General features: G+C 39.0%; 2 long non-coding RNA genes across 2 annotated transcripts in view; one reads left to right on the plus strand and one right to left on the minus strand.

Annotated features, from left to right (window-relative positions):
• Positions 1-17,222, plus strand: part of LOC142660821 (uncharacterized) — a 102,422-nt gene that overhangs the window by 42,151 nt on the left and 43,049 nt on the right. The gene's annotated exons all lie outside the window — the stretch shown is intronic.
• The window catches only part of LOC142660390 (uncharacterized), a 56,810-nt gene that overhangs the window by 1,832 nt on the left and 37,756 nt on the right, over positions 1-17,222 (minus strand). The window contains exons 2-3 of the long non-coding RNA XR_012850474.1: positions 7,720-7,934; positions 1,314-1,614 (exon numbers count right to left, since the gene is read on the minus strand). This is a non-coding gene — a long non-coding RNA (uncharacterized LOC142660390). The remainder of the gene's footprint in view (positions 1-1,313; positions 1,615-7,719; positions 7,935-17,222) is intronic.

The raw sequence follows: 17,222 nt of genomic DNA on the forward strand, positions 1-17,222 counted from the left end.
ATCTATGCAAATGAACATAGCTCCAATGCCTTGAAGATTATATTAATGTTAATATCTGAGATGACTCATTCAACAGGCACTTACAGAAGCACCTCTTCACCTGAATACATAGCATCACAATTCTCCATCGTCCATCTTCATAGCGTCTGTTGCTTTATATGCTTGTATGACGTGTATGTGTTGAAGCCTATTTAGCATCTGTTAAGGGTTTTGCAAGGCAATAGCAGACAATTGATGCTACATACAGAAAATAAATTGATAGATACAACCTATAGCAGTAAAAATACCCCAAATTAAGCAAATATAGAAGGTAAATCTTATTGCACTAAGGCTGGATTCACGCATTGCGTATCTTTTGCAGATTTTGGTGCAAATCTTTAAAGGGGTTTTCCTGCCAGTAGAAATTGATGGCCTATCCTTCGGATAGGCCAATAATAGCTGATCGCTCTGGGTCTGACTACTGGGACCTCCGCCGATCAGCTGTTTTAAAGGGGGTGCAGCACTCGTACGAGTGCTGCTTCCCCTTTATTTCTACCTGCTCCCTGTGAATCGTCGACACACATGTAGCGACAATTCACAAGTATTGCAGCCTTCTTTTCCCATTCACTTCAATCGGAAGAGAAGGCTGCAATATCTGTGAATCGCAGCTACATGTGTGTCGACGATTCACAGTGAGCAGGTAGAAATGAAGGGGAAGCAGCACTCATACGAGTACTGCGGGCCCTTTAAAACAGCTGATCGGCGGTGGACCCGGTAGTCGGACCCAGAGCGATCAGCTATTGATGGCCTATCCTAGGACATTAAAGGGTTTGTCTGTTTAAGGGTTTTCATATTCCTTGCCGCTTTCAAGGCATCTGCTTGCAGTGAGTGAATGGAGCATTTTTATTTACATCCAGAGGCTGAAAACCTTTGCTGATCATGGCCATCTGACACAGGTGTATGGCACATTAAGGTCTTGTTCAGACGTGGTGGATTAGTTTGGTGCACATTATGCAAAGACAATCCACAATTATAATTTAGTACAAAGCCAGTGGATGATGTTTTCAAAACTCCATTCACATGTAGCCATAAAAATCAGTAAAGAGTTGAAACATTCCACAATTTTTTTCTCATGGACAAAAAAAATAACTCTGTATCCCTACTTGTAAATGGATTTACTCTACGTTGGCATATCTCAGTAATTGATGACCAACCCGCTATGAGAAGTCATGCAGTGGTACTGTATCTTTAAGATCCTCCTGGATACTCTTGCCTGTGAGCTAAGTTACATACTGTCTAAGCTAGTTAAGCTGTATTTTGACCTTGACTCTGACCTTGGTCTTGTGTAGAGATTTTTCCTTCATCTAACTCCTTCGGATTGGTCGTCTGGCACTTGTGGTATGTCCTACTGGTTATAACCCCTGGCCGTCTTATGGTTACGTCTTTGTCTTCTCTTCTGCTCTAGTTTGTTGCTTCCTGACCCTCTCCCGTTGACGACCCCAGGCTTCACTTCGATTCTGGTTCTGCATCGCTTCAAACATTTCTACTATAATTCCAGTATTGTAATTCACACATGGTAGGTAGGGGGACATGTACAGATATTGCATTGGGCCCCAGGATTCTCAAGTTAAGCTTCTGTATATGGGCAGATGAAAACACCATCAAGATACAATAGTCACAATAAAAATTTCTACAGTGATATGCACATATATTTTGTTATTTAAGTCCATGTTTTCATCTCCACATTTTCAATATAAAATCTTTTCATACTTGGTAAACTGCAAATATTGACAACGCCACAGCCTCCTTATAATAATTCTACACATGCTGTGCCAGCGATTGGAAAATGTATCTGAGGCAGGAATTTCGAGGTATAATATATAACTTTAGTGCTTTTGTGTTTTGATTTGTTGTTGTGACATTTAAATTTCAGTTAGCGTTACCAATATAATTGTAGGTTTGTCATGTTTCGACTGCTGTCTAAGAGGCATACGGCATGGGAAGGTGGGAGACAAATTAAGAGGAGCTCAGGAGGCTGAGTCACGAAGTCTAATAACTTACAATGGTTATGGAATATATTTAAGCTTTAGCGAGAAGGCAGCTGATAGTGACTCAGTAATTGACTCGTCTTTCTCCGATTTTACTCAGTGGAAAAGCTATGGTTTTAAACTGTTTACGATCCTACAGGGAGAACAAGTAACAATACAAAATCCAGTAATTGCATATGAGGGAATGTTGTATGGCTGAGCTGATTAATAATCCCTCAGTTTTGTTAAGAAGTAGCAAGAAACTTTCATTTTTACTGCAAATAATCTTTTAGCACCTCCGTTTTGTTGCCGTAAATATAAAGGAATTATCCTGTGTACAATTTTATATAAAAAGCAAAAAAAAAAACTTGGAAAATTTAAGGAATTTCTCAATATAAATGTTTAAACAAATGTTCTCTTACTTAATGTTCATTACTTTAAACTAAATATAGCGCCCCCTAGCATGTCTACTCACCCCTAATGATGTAACCGACTTCCTAAGCTATCAGCGGGGGACACATATGCAGCATTCTCTTTATCATAGGCGTTGGAGGGATACCTGCTGGTGCGGCGAGTGTATAAAAATGTCTTTGCTACTTCTCTACTCGTCAGCTTGGGGAGGGAGACTATAGTACGACGCTCCGACTTCTGTGGTGTAGGGTTACAAGTGCAGAATCACAATTAAATACAGAGAATGTCTGGGGTCACATGGGGCATCGCTGCTTCTCACCCACAAGCCAACTACAAAACATAGAAAGCAGTGGGACAGGAAAGAAGTTAAAAATATGAAAAATGGTAATTTCAAGTAATTTTTTTATTTTATAAATACCATTAGACATCTCTATTAAGTGAATACCGGGGATACCGGGAGAGTAATGTTTTTTTTTGTATTTTTTTTTACACATTACCTGCTTTAAGATAATCTTTTTTTGGACTCGGAAAACTCATTTAAGTTGTTTCCCCTGACTTTTTAAAGGTAAACATTTTCATCAGACGTGAGTAGGATTTGTTTGCTTCTTTTGGAGACAAGAAATCAGTTAGGAATGCAGGATATGTTATTACAGGATTAGGTGTAAATTACCTTAAAGAAACACCTTCCTTTGTCATTTATTCTTCAAGAAGTCAGTGGAGATAAACATAAATGCTACTGTCCAACTATTTTGAAGTGCACTTTCCGTTTCTGATAAAATTTACAAGCAACGCATCCAAATACTTCATTAAAGGGGTTGTCTGTTTTGGGCCATATGAAGTAGTGTCAGGCTTGGGTGCCTTTGGCCCACCAGAGGGATTGATTCTGGAGGCCCACTCTCCAATTCTCCATCTATCCAGAACATTTCCACTTTTTATTACATAGTAAACTTTGATGTTGTCAATGCACACACTAAAAATATCATCAGTAAACATCACCCATAAAAAATGGAACAGACCCAAGCGGCAAGTGATCTGCTCCGAATTCAACTTCCAGTAGCGTTGTCTTTTGCTGGTACTTTCGTTCCTTGTTGTTGTAGAGATCTACGATTGTGTAAGAACCTGTACTTAATGATATTTTGGTGGGCCAGTTAATTTTCACAAAGCTCCTGCTCTGCCTCCTTGGTATCCCTACTTATTTGATTTATGATGCCTGTGAATGCTACAAACTTTTCTGTCATAAGGACCTCTCACAAAAAATACATTTGGCCATTGCATATTTTTTTTTTACTAACAAAATATCTAAAAATTTCTGCAAAAAGTTGTGGTGCAAATTTTGCAGTTTGGCTTTCTATTGTGGTTTTAATTTCACTTGTTATGAATTTGTTTTTAATTTTGGACTTGTATTTGGGGAGATAAATCTTAGTGTTGCCAGTTTTATTTTATATGTTTACATTTTAACAAATAGGGAATATTTTTCACTTATGTCACCTAAGGATTATGTGGGATTTAGGAATTAATATGTATGAGATATTTACTTTTAGCGACATTCCCACAATCCAATGAGGTGCTATAGACTTTCCATCATATGAATTACATGAGACAATATTTCAAATATATTTTATACTTAAAAAATAGTTGAGCAGTAGTTGGACCTGTTAGGGCATGCCCCCACGTGGCGGATTTCCTCCGCAACTGTCCGCATCAATGCCGCACAGAATCTGCGTTGCAGATTCTGCCGCGGATCTGCCCAAAATGTGCAGTAAATTGATGCGGACTAGCTGCTGCGGACTGTGGGAAAAGTGCTTCCCTTCTCTGTATCAGTGCAGGATAGAGAGAAGGGACAGCACTTTCCCTAGTGAAAGTAAACGAATTTCATACTTACCGGCCGTTGTCTTGGTGACGCGTCCCTCTTTCGGCATCCAGCCCGACCTCCCTGGATGACGCGGCAGTCCATGTGACCGCTGCAGCCTGTGATTGGTTGCAGCCGTCACTTAGACTGAAACGTCATCCTGGGAAGCCGGACTGGAGACAGAAGCAGGGAGTTCTCGGTAAGTATGAACTTCTATTTTTTTGACAGGTTGCTGTATATTGGGATCGGTAGTCACTGTCCCGGGTGCAGAAACAGTTACTGCCGATCGCTTAACTCTTTCAGCACCCTGGACAGTGACTATTTACTGACGTCTCCTAGCAACGCTCCCGTAATTACGGGAGCCCCATTGACTTCCTCAGTCTGGCTGTAGACCTAGAAATACATAGGTCCAGCCAGAATGAAGAAATGTCATGTCAAAAAAGCAAGACGCATCCGCAGCACATATAACATTTTCATGACAGCTGCAGACTTCATTGCGGAATTTAGAATCTCCATTGAAGTCAAAGGAGAAATTCCGCCGTGAGTCCGCAACCAGTCCGCCACAACTCCGCAACAGCCCTAGCATGCTGCGGACACCAAATTCCGCTCCGCAGCCTATGCTCCGCAGCGGAATTTTACGCATCGTCTAAACGAACACTGCTAAATAAAAGTGGAAGTCAATGGACAAACGGCTCCGCTGCGGATTAACGCTGCGGAGTGTCCACTGCGGAATTCAAGAGGAATTCCGCCACGTGTGGCTTTGCCCTTAACATGATTAAGGTGAACTGAAAAATGTATACATTTGCATAGATATTAATTGAAACTTTTCTCTATTTTCTCATGGCAACATCTCTATACAAAGCTAGATCGTTACAGACTTAACTAGTTTGAATACAAAACAAATAATGTTCAAGTAACTTTTCGTTTGCCTCCTAATTCGAAAAAGGTCATTTAAATGAATCAACTATCTCCACACTATCCTTTTCTTATTATATCTGCCGATAACTCTCTCTTCCTCACCCCCCCCCCTCTTTTTACTTATAGTACAATCCTCTTATGTCCTCTTTGCAGAGTTCTAAAAGAAAAAAGTTCATGGAGGATATTTTTTATATTATACTTATATTTTTTATATAGTGAAGACTTTTACATAATGTCTAAGGGAACCTTTTCACAAATTAAAGCCTTAATTTTCCAACCTTTCATTATAATTTAGACCTCTTATCCATTTTGTTAGTCCAGTTGCTAAGCTTTCTGCCTTCTTGAATGTTGCCTATAACCTCCTTAAGCCTCATGTACTCTGACATTGTAAGGATGCGTAAAATGGTGCCCATAGCCCGATATGGGCTCATGCTTTACCTTGATGCAACTCTGTTCATATGCGGAGGAAATGAGCCCTTACAGTGATTCCCAAAACTGAACCTCATATTTGAGATGGAGTCCTACAACTTCAGAGTAATTTAAAAAGTCATTATAGTCATGGGCATCATTTGTTATGTTTAAACTATTTAAAGGGGCTCTCCACTTTGAACAATGCTTACTTGTTAGAAGGGTGCCTTGACAATAAGCTGTTCACAAAATATTACCCTGCGATCACTCTGGTCAAGAGATGAGGATCCTAAACAGAGGAACCACTCTCTATTAACCCCTTGACGCATTATCACATACATGTATGTGATAAGCATCATAGGGAAGTATGGAGCGTGCTCATACACTGCGGGTGTCAGCTGTGTATTACAGCTGACACCCAGGACTAACAACCGAAAACAGCGATCGCGATGTTCTGGCGCATTTAACCCCTTAAATGCTGAGGTCAATCGCAACCGCAGCATCGGAAGAGTTGAAAATAGGGGGCGGCCTCCTCTGAGAGCTCATCGGCGCCCCAAAACCAAGATCGGGGGGTGTCGGTGATTGTCATGGCAGCCCACGGGCCTATTGAAGGCCCCCAGGTCTGCCTTTTCTATGCCTCTGTTAATCCGTGTCTCTGGATAGAAGCCTGTGAAAATTACAATATTACAATATACTGCGATACATCTAACGATTGCTGGTTGAAGTTCCCTAAAATGTGTAAAAAAAAACTTTTATAAAAGTTATTAGTAGTGAAAAATATACATATAAAGTTAAAAGTAAAAAAAAAAGTCTGAACTATTACAATATAGCATTAATTAACTCGCACGGTGAACGCGTAAAAAAACTAATTTGAACCGCCAAAATTGCAGTTTTTTGGTCAGCTTAGCTCGCAAAAATAATGTAATAAAAAGTGATCAAAAAGCTGTATGTACTAAAAAATGGTACCAATAAAAACTACAGCTCATCCCACAAAAAATAAGCCGCTCAATCCACGGAAAAAGAATAAAGTTATGGCTCTCAGATTGTCAGAAGTTTTTTTTTTTTAAAGTAATAAAATATATTTCAAAAAAATACATTTGGTATCACCGTAATCGTACTGAGGCGCAGAATAAAGTTAAGCTGTTTTTACTGCACAGTGAAAGACGTAAAAGCAAAAAACAAAAAACAATGTAGAAATCTCAGTTTTTTCAAAATTTCAGCCCACAAATAATTTTTTTTTCCTTTCCCAGTACATTATATGCTACTTTAAATGGTGCCGTTAGAACTACAACTCCTCCCGCAAACAACAAAGCCCTCACACCACTCTATTGAAAAATAAAAAAAGTTATGGCTCTTGGAACGCAGGGAGTCAGAAACGAAAAAATTTAAAATGGCTCGGTCCTTAAGGGGTTAACTCAGAATTCCCTGATATAGTATAAAGTACATGAAAATCGTTTTTTCTAAACTGGTCAACCTCTTTAATGAAGTTCCTAATTACAAATTATGTTTTTCCTCACTAAGTATCCTTGGTATTATTGAAATTAATCACATCTACAATTTGAATCACAATTGAAATCACACATTTGTTATTTCACTGCGAGGTAAGATGTCGAGATCATAACAACCATATTAATTGGTACATCCATTGTTTTAGTTATGCTACGTAAACTCTCTATTGTAGAATATTTCAACATAGATGATTAAAATACTTTCAGTGTCAACTACTTAATTTAACAACACACCTACACTATCGTTTTATGAATGGTGCACTTAACGGGATTCTAGTGGCCTTCAACTTCAACAATGTAGTGGAATTTATCATTCGTGACTAATAAAGGCTTCTCATTATTGAATTTTGATTAAAAAAAAAAATACTTTTGGATTGAGGCTATATTATTATCTTCAATACAAAATGACAAGAACTTTGGTGATTATAATTTTTTATGACCAAGGATAGCTATTATGTCTTGGTTTTGAAATGTCTCAAAATATACGAACAATAGCAAGTCATTACTAATTGATGTCATAGAAGAATACAATCAGGTTGGAATATATAATTAAATGTTTAAAAAAATAAATTATTTCAGGCCAAATTCACATTTTTTCGACCCCAAGTGGGTGTCCTACCTGGCTAGGAGGCCTCTGACACCATTCACTCCTGTATGGTAGGAGGGAGTGACAACTCTGGCCATACAATAAGATAGATGTCGGGCAAATGCTTGTTCAGTCGAAGGTCATCTTCCACAACCTCATTATAAACATGGATGCTAGACTCGGCCAAGAGAGCATGTTTATTCAATAGCAGCGGGAGGGACAAGATACTTCAGGCCGCAGCTTATCTCCTGGCAGAAAAAAATCAGGCATGTTAAAATCCTGATCCTCATTTCTCCTGACATATGAGATACAGTATTGAGATACAATCTGCAAAAATAGTTTTACTAATTTAAGTTATTTAATTTGCTTATTATTCGCATGCATACTGCTTAGAAAATTCTTTCTAAATTCTGCCGGTTGCCTGTGGACCAGAAAATGCTTCGCTCTCTGGGTATGTTTAATCTGAGTTCTCAGAATGCACTGCTCCATGGAAAAATCAATTTAGCAGAATTATGAATTTTCATTACGGTCAGTAAAACCCAACTTTTTATGTAGATTTAAAGGGTAACTAAACCTTCAAAAAACTTCTGACATGTCATAGTGACATGTCATAAATTTTGCTTGGTGAGGATCTCAGCACTGAGACCCCCACCGATCGCTAAACAAAGCGTCAGAAGCGCTCGGGTGAGCGCTGAGCTGCTTGGTTTCTGATCGGCCTTTCTCGGAAAGCCAAGCAGTTAGACTTTCTATTGATCCCGTACACCATTTGCTCAGCTTTCCGAGAAAAGCCGATCAGAAACGTTCGACCAAGCGCTCAATCAAGTGCTTCTGCCACTTTGTTTTAGCAATCTGTGGGGGTCTCTGTGCTTAGACCCCCAAAGATCAAAACTTCTGACATGTCACTATTGAATTTTTTGAAAGTTTAGTTACCCCCTAAACTGTGGAATTCTTTAAAATCTCACTCAAGAGCAGAGTTTTTCCTGTTACATCACACCTTAAAGGCATTTTCCTGGACTTTTATATTAATGGCCTATCTTCAAGATAGATAAGGAGAAAAAAAAAGTGTTACCTTTAAGTCCCCTTTCCCTAGACCACTCTTTACCACTAAGCCACGCCCCTTGGTGGAAAAATAAATAATTCTGGATCAATTCAAGAATTATGGAGCATTTTGAATAGTAATTCTTGCCCATTGTCCAATGTTTCAGCACAACCTCCACACGGTACCCAACACTTTTTGGCGACAGGTAAAGGATTCTGCCTCAGCGGAAAAATAGGAGGAGTTTAGAAACAGGCTCAGGCCCACATAGCTCCCCCTAGTGGTACAGAAAAATGTTGCAGGTTGCAATCCAAAATTAATGTTATAAGTATAAAAGAATGAAAACCAGTATTTGTAGCCAGAACATACTTGCTGTCGTCTACAGTCCAATACAATCACCATCTAAAGACTAGTGTTGTCACCATGGTAATAGGAATTTACAAAGTCCTTCACTGGTAAATATATATGAGTCTTAACATAATTAAAGTTTTTATACACATTACTGTACATTACTGTTCTTCTCTAGAATAACAACAGGTTCATATAAAACCTATTCACATGCACTATGATAGTTACATGACGCAGATACATAGATGACTCAATTATTTAAAAAAAAAAGTTAAATCACAACCATCATTAAATCAATGCAGGTCATATGAGTGTGGTCTGGGGAATGATTTAGCATTTCATTTTTAAAAGTATATTCAAATTTTATACAAGTTCTGTGACACAAGAAGCTCAGAAGGCGGCAGAAGCTCTGTAGAGTTGTATTTATGCTCAGGGCTCAGGACAGAGTAGTCATAAACCAGGGCTAAGGAGGTGGTTTTGTATTCATCCTCAGAGCTAAAGTAATAGACATGACTAAGATAATACAGCACTACTTCATGATCCAAAATTAGCTCTGCTACATATAAATGCATTAACTTCAGCAAACTTATGAACAATACACTTTCACTATTTACAAATCTGCACTTTTTGTATGTAGAACACTACCAATAACCATTACAAATGTCATAGGAACATAGGAACCCATTAAATGTAGGAAGGACATAAATGAGATTTCTAGAGGGATCAAAAGCATTCAGTAAGATTGATGAAATGTATTGGAGACCTTGGTTACCATAAAAGGTTGAAACATTTGCGTTTGTTCAGTTTGGAGAAAGAAAGAAATAGAAAAGGTACATTAATCACTATATAAACAATACATCATTGTATTTAATGAACTGTACAATGTACTAGGAGGCACCCGTTGTGTATAGAGGCCTATGGGTCCCCTTAGCTTCCGAGCCCGACAGCAGCTGCTATGGCCGCTGTCCTCGTAGTGATGCCTATGAATACAAAGTTGTAATTTAAATACCATGAACATAATTTTTAAAAAATGACTAAACACAAATGACTAAAATAATCAGCAAGTGTAACTAATAAAAAGATAATATGGGGATAATTAGATCTAAGAAATTCTTCCTATTGCCATTGTGGATTCAGGGAGTTTGTATACTCACCTATTAGGACAAATTTGCCATTAATTGCCTGGAAAATGGGGGACTGTTTTGTGTTTCTCCATCTAGATCTTTAAGAGGCAGGACTGTCCTAAACCTTTTTGGGGCCCAGGGCAAGGGTTAATGGTGGGACCTTCCTGCACATCACAAAAAATCTCTGTGTCACTGGTATTTTTTTTTAACTTACCTTGTCTTTACTGAATCACTTGTGTGTCCTCCTTCTATTCTCTTCAGGCGCCAGCTAGGCCCAGAGATCACATTACATTAGACTTCCGGTCAGTGTCATGTCATGTGATCCGCGCGGGTGTAAGATGGCGCTGCTCTATCATGAGGGCCCCAGCAGACAGTATCACACATGATAGGCTTAGATACAGGGCCGATCAGAGAGAATCACACAAGATAGCCTTTTACTTACAGGGCTTAAGCAGAGAGTATCACACATTAGCTTAGCTACAGGGCATCAGCAGACAGTATCCCACGAGATAGGCTTAGATACAGGGCACTCAGCAAACAGTATCACATATGATAGGCTTAGATATAGGGCCCCCAGCAGGCAGTATCACACATGATAGGCTTAGATGCAGGGCCCGCAACAGACAGTATCACACGTGATACGCTTAGATACAGGGCATCAGCAGACAGTATCACACATGATATGCTTAGATACAGGGCACCAGCAGACAGTATCACACATGATAGGCTTAGCTGCAGGTCCCACAACAGACAGTATCACACATGATATGCTTAGATACAGGGCCCCCAGCAGACTGTATCGCACATGATAGGCTTAGATACAGGGCACCAACATACAGTATCAAACACGATAGGCTTAGATACAGGGCATCAGCATACAGTATCACACATGGTAGGCTTAGATGCCGGGTCTGCAACATACAGTATCACACATGATTCGCTTAGATACAGGGCCCCCAGCAGACAGTCTCACATATGATAGGCTTAGATACAGGGCCCCCAGCAGACAGTATCCACAATATTATACTTACTCAGTTAACGCTCCTGAATTGGGTCCTCTTCACCTCCGGGCGCAGCACTGGCTCTTGACGCCACTAGGAATAATGTTTGCAGCAACAAGTGTGGGGCCTGGGATGCACAGGGCCCAGAGCATGGTCCCCGCTAACCCCACCCAAAGGATGGCCCTGAAAATAAGTATTCAACTTTTGAGGATTTCCACCCATAACATAATATTGATCATATATTAGTAAATCAGAAGTTAGAGCACTAAACAAAGTTTGGTATCTATGTTCTATTTATGTACAGAAATATTCTAATTTTTATGTTTTGTCGTGACTACCAGGAAGTGCAGCTTTTACTTTGTAATTGATTGAACATGCTAAATGACAGGCAATTTTACCATCAATTTCTAAGAAACTAATTTAAAGTTGACAACCAATATGGCTGCACTTCCTGTTGTCACTTTTGCAAAAATGTCCACCACCACAAAACAAAAAATGCTGATATCTATGTAAGCAAAAAAATAAATCATAATTACCAAAATTTGGGTGCTTGAAAATTCTGGTTTACTAATTATTGGCCAATTTCGGGTCGTTGAATTTGTGTATTTTCAAGCTATGCAACCAGTACATTCTGCAATATATGTGGGTTTGCTGATAATAGAACTGTACAACAGACAACTTGGATCTGATTTACAAAAATGTATCAATAAACATATGAATAAAGTTTGGATAGTCAGTAATAAGGTGATGAAAGATATTTTTGTATAAACAGTTTCACCAAGCTTATGTACAGTAATTAGTATCTGTTGAGATAAAGCAGGAACATATTACACATTACTGTACAATCTGGCAATGTTATTGATGTATATTGGTCTCTGTCCCAGAAGAGCTGGCAATCTAATTTTCTATTGACACCAAATGAACACAGGTATCTGGGTCAATTAAACTCAGACCATCTAATCTATGTCTTTGAGCAACAGCTAGAAACGGATACAAATTCAACATGGACACAGAATTTAGATGGTCAGAATTGAACTCAGAGCCCCAATGGGAAACGGAGCATTGCCAAACTCACCACCATGAAAGAGGACCTGTCAGCTCCACTGACATGTCTGTTTTAGTAAATATTTATATTCCCCATGAAAAAACAATGCTGTAGAATATGTTCTTAGAGCTCTTGGAGCTCTGTGACATTCCTCTGTTATTGCTCATGGAAATTTATGAATAAATAGACAACTTTGTGTAACCTCTCCTTTTTTAATGCGGTGGGTACCTATACAGTCTGTTACTGTGAGCACTGATTGGAAAGTAAAGACACAACTATATACCAGCAATCTACGCAACACAAAAGGGACTACAGTAAGCAAAAGGTATTTATATAGATGTAATGCACACAAAAATAGATCAATGAAAACAAAATGATATATATAATTTTACCGCTCAGACGGTTGTGGATGTAAAGTCTGAAGTATCCATCAAGGGTTTGACCTTCCCCCAGCTAGATTGCGGGAAGAACGATCCAACTTTCCACCGGTGTGTGTATCTCGCCGGTACTTGTGGTTCCACGCAGCAATGCAACTGCTTGCTGTGTATATCCTCGTACTTGATGTTCTAGATCTCCAGCAAGGGAGAAAAAAGGAGGTAGTACACTACCTTTGGGAAATTACAAATTCCACAGGTTTATTCCGTACTTACAAAAACAGATAATGATAAAAAGCATAAGATAAGCTCTTGTAGCACGCCAAATAATGCAACCCGACCCTGGGTTTCGCCCCTTCTTGCTTCCTCTGGGGCAACCGGAGATACACACACCGGAGGAAAGTTGGATCGTTCGTTCTGCATGCTAGCTGGGGGAAGGTCAAACCCTTGATGGATACTTCAGACTTTACATCCACCACCGACTGAGCGGTAAAAAACTATAGATTTGTCTTTGTTTTCTGTGGTGTTGAGGATTTCACCCCTTTTTTACTTGCTCCGGTTGTTAATCTCCCTGTTGAGATATTTTAGTGAGTAGAGAGCTGAGCTATAGATTTGGTTAAAATTCTATTCTGTCTGTCTGTCTGTCCGTCCGTCCGTCCGTCCGTCCATCTATCTATCTATCTAGCTATCTATCTATCTATCTATCTATCTATCTATCTATCTATCTATCTAGATATGTATATCTATCTATCTATCTATCTATCTATCTATCTATCTATCTATCTATCTATCTATCTATCTATCTATCTATCTATCTATCTATCTATCTATCTATCTATATATATATATATATATATATATACCAAACTGGTAGCAGCAGATATTTAGCATACATATCAGTGGATACTAAATACTAATGTCAAAGTACAGTAAGTAACTAACAATTACCCCCCAAAAAAAAACACAGAGCCAATAAATCAGAGCTTATATAATAGCATGAATTCATTCATCTCAGGTCCATTGCGATACAACGATGATAACTAGAGACAGCCGACTAGATTCCCAACCTGACAGTCACTGGATTAAATATTAGCTGGTAATTGGCCGTATTATGGCAGAGGTTTCCACATACACATTAATGTATAGAGATGTATTTGAGCACAACAGTTGAAGTATGACCAGATAATGTTTAGCGCATTAACGCTTCTCCCCACTTCTGGAGAGTAGCACGATGGTACAATGTCCTCGGGAATGTCTGTCCAACAATGTGCTATGGAACCCCTGTGTTATGCATGTGTCAGAGCAGTGAAGCTGTCCACTTAATCTCTGGGATGCCGCATCACTAGCTCACTAGAACTGTCATAGCACTTAGGTGGTAGTTGCTCAGTGCAAGTTCAGGGATGCCGAATACCCCGCTCAGCTGCTGTGTTGCTGAGAAACCATATAGACACTTGATGACAGTGATGAGCTCTAAGCTGGTTGGTTTAGCTGAAATAGATGTTATCAAACCGGGACGTTGGATCTCCCGCTCAGCTGTTATTTTTTTTAGCAACGATGTAGACGATTGGCAATATCATTGACATCTTAGCAGGTTTGTGTGTCTGAAATACATCTTGTGGCTTGCTAAGATGGCTGTAGTCAGTGCTCTAGTAAATAAAATTGGCTAGATGAATTTCAGGGCCACCTAAGCTCCTTCCTCAGTATCATAAAGTATTACATCGGTGTTCTTCAAGCTACATAGGGTTAAAGAACCCCCAGCAATATTAATAGTGTGTCAGAGACAAGACGAGCAAGGCCTGGTATCAAATTGTCCCTAAACACTGAAATTAAATGAATTTAAAGCTTTCACTTATAGAAAGACCTAGATAAGCTGGCAGCATGGGCAAAAACATGGCAGATGAAATTTAATGTTGATGAATGTAAAGTAATGCACTTAGGACGCAATAATAGCATTAATTCATATACATTAAATGGAATAAAACTGGGGATAATGGAACAAGAGAAGGACCTGGGTATTCGGGTAACAAATAAGCTAAGAAGTAGCACTAAATGTCAAGCAGCAGCTGCAAAAGCAAATAGGCGTTTAGGGTGTATAAAAAGAGAGATAAAAAACAGTGATTCAAATGTAATATTATCCCTCTAGAAATCCCTTGTAAGGCCTCATCTAGAATATGGAATTAAATTTTGGGCTCCACATTGTAAAAAGGACATAGGAGAACTGGAGAGGGTTCAAAGGCGGGCAACTAGATTATTAAATGGGATGGGAGGTGTCGCTTACAATGAAAGGCTAGAAAATTTGGGCTTGTTCAGCTTGGAAAAAAGACGCCTTAGAGATCTTATTAATATGTATAAGTATATGTGTGGTCAATACAGAGAACTAATAATCTGTTCCATCCAAGGACTCTACAAAGGACATGGGGACACCCATTGCGTGTTTAAGAAAGACGTTTCAGACATCAATATAGGAAAGGGTTCTTTACAGTTAGAGTGGTCAAGCTATGGAATGTCCTACCCCAAGAGGTAGTGATGGCAGATACTATGTCAGCATTTAAAAAAAGGCTAGATGTTTATTTATTGATGAATGGCATTGAAGGTTATAAGTAATTAAGCAATGAATGACGGGTAATTTATTTTGAAAGGTTGAACTTGATGGACCGGTGTCTTTTTTCAACCTATGTAACTATGGAACTTCCTGTTTTTTTAGCTCACTTGTCAGCTTTGTTGTGTAGACTAGAACAAAATGAGCAGAGTCATCTCATTATCATTAACGGGTGGGTGAGATAATGACAGCTCCATTGTACTGCAGGAGACAAAAATAATTCAGGATAGTTACACTATAATCTATATACATAGATAAGACTTTGTACGCATCTCTCCTGTCACCCTCTGTACAATGTTACTCTATACAGGAAGAAAGTGTGTGTCCCCAATATGGATGCCCCTTGCCCATAAAATGTTAAAAAAAGATTAAAAAAATAGCTACCTTTAAAAAACAGAACAAAGACACATTATTTCCTTACTAAAAACTTAAACCTAATAAAACTAAAATAAAATACATGAGATATTATTTTTACTGCAAGCTCTGTAGCAACATTGAGACATCAAGGAATGCTGGGAAATTTCTGTTCTGATCCCTGCAGGGTTTGGAATGCACCTCTGGAATGTAATACAGACTGTAACTCAGGAATAATATAAGATAGGTAATGTAATGTATTTACAAATTTACTCAAAAGGTTAATTCAACGTAGGCTGTGACATAATGTTTAAAGGAGGTCATGTCCTTTAAGTTATTATTATGCTTTCCTGAACAATTTTCTGGTGCACAATGTGAAAAGTTACAATGTATATTGGACATATCTAGCCTTTTTTTTCACCTCTAATTCACACAACTATAAAATGCACCACAACGCATATATCAGTTTTAGAAATTTCAAGTCTATTTTGCTTGTGCTTCCATCTCAGTTTTTACATTTTGTTTTATCCTTAATTCAAAAAAGGAGCATCGTATTTCTTCACAGTTTCCAGTGATTAAAGATACATTAAGATGCCATTTTGCAAGGGAGAAGCCATCTGGTGATTTGCTTGCTATGAAGTCTGGGGTTTCTTTCCAAGCAAAAAAAATAATTGTGTATTTGTAACAATTAATTATAAAAGTATTAAAGGGGCAGTACTGGTGGAAGAATAAACTATCTACTTCATCTCAATAGGTATGCATGATGTCACCTCTACAGTGTTGACTCAGTATATGTCATCATTACCCATTTCTTTAGCTCATATTCATAATTTGCTAGCCAGGCAGACTGATTGAATAGCATGCCCCCTCCTCTTACCTGGGCACCACCGGATTAGTCAAGTGGTCACCCTGCCATGACTAAATAGAAAAAAAATAACACTTGATTTATAAGGCCTAGTTCACACAGTTTTTTTTTGTGTAGCGTTTTTTTGACACGGAAACCGCGTCGGAAACTGCACCAGAAAAACATCCAAAATCGCCTCCCATTGATTTCAATGGGAGACGGAGGCATTTTGTCAAAAATGCTCACGGAAAAAAAAAGCATTTCCGTCTCTAATCTCCCATTGACATCAATTGGAGGCAGAGAAACGATTTTGCGGCGTTTTTTGCCCACGCCAGTCAATGGCCGCAGCCGAAAATTTGCCTAAAAAAAAAGCGGCAAAGAGAGTGTGAGCATACCCTGAGGCTGAGTTTACACAGGGTGGATACACTACGTAATAGCACGCAGTGTATCCGTCCTGTGCGCCACAGGGAATTCCAGGCGAAAAGCGCACCAAACTGCGGTGCAGTTTTTCGCCCGGAATGTCCGCTGCGAAAGACTGCAGCACTTAGCCGGCCGGCCTCCTGGGATGACGTCTCATCCCAGTAGACCGCTGCAGCTTGTGATTGGCTGCAGCAGCGTTCACATGGGATGAAGCGTCATCCCACGAGAATGAAACACAGACTCCTAGGTAAGTTTAATATATTTTTTATTTTCTGAGTTGCCTTTTTTGCAGCGGGATCGCTGTGAACTCGCCGCAAAAAATGGAACTGTTATTTGATGCAGAATTTTCATTGCCATTGAATTCAATAGGGAAATCCCGCAACAAATAAAC

Source organism: Rhinoderma darwinii, chromosome 9, assembly GCF_050947455.1.
Source record: "Rhinoderma darwinii isolate aRhiDar2 chromosome 9, aRhiDar2.hap1, whole genome shotgun sequence".
In the NCBI taxonomy this organism is placed as follows: domain Eukaryota; kingdom Metazoa; phylum Chordata; class Amphibia; order Anura; family Rhinodermatidae; genus Rhinoderma; species Rhinoderma darwinii.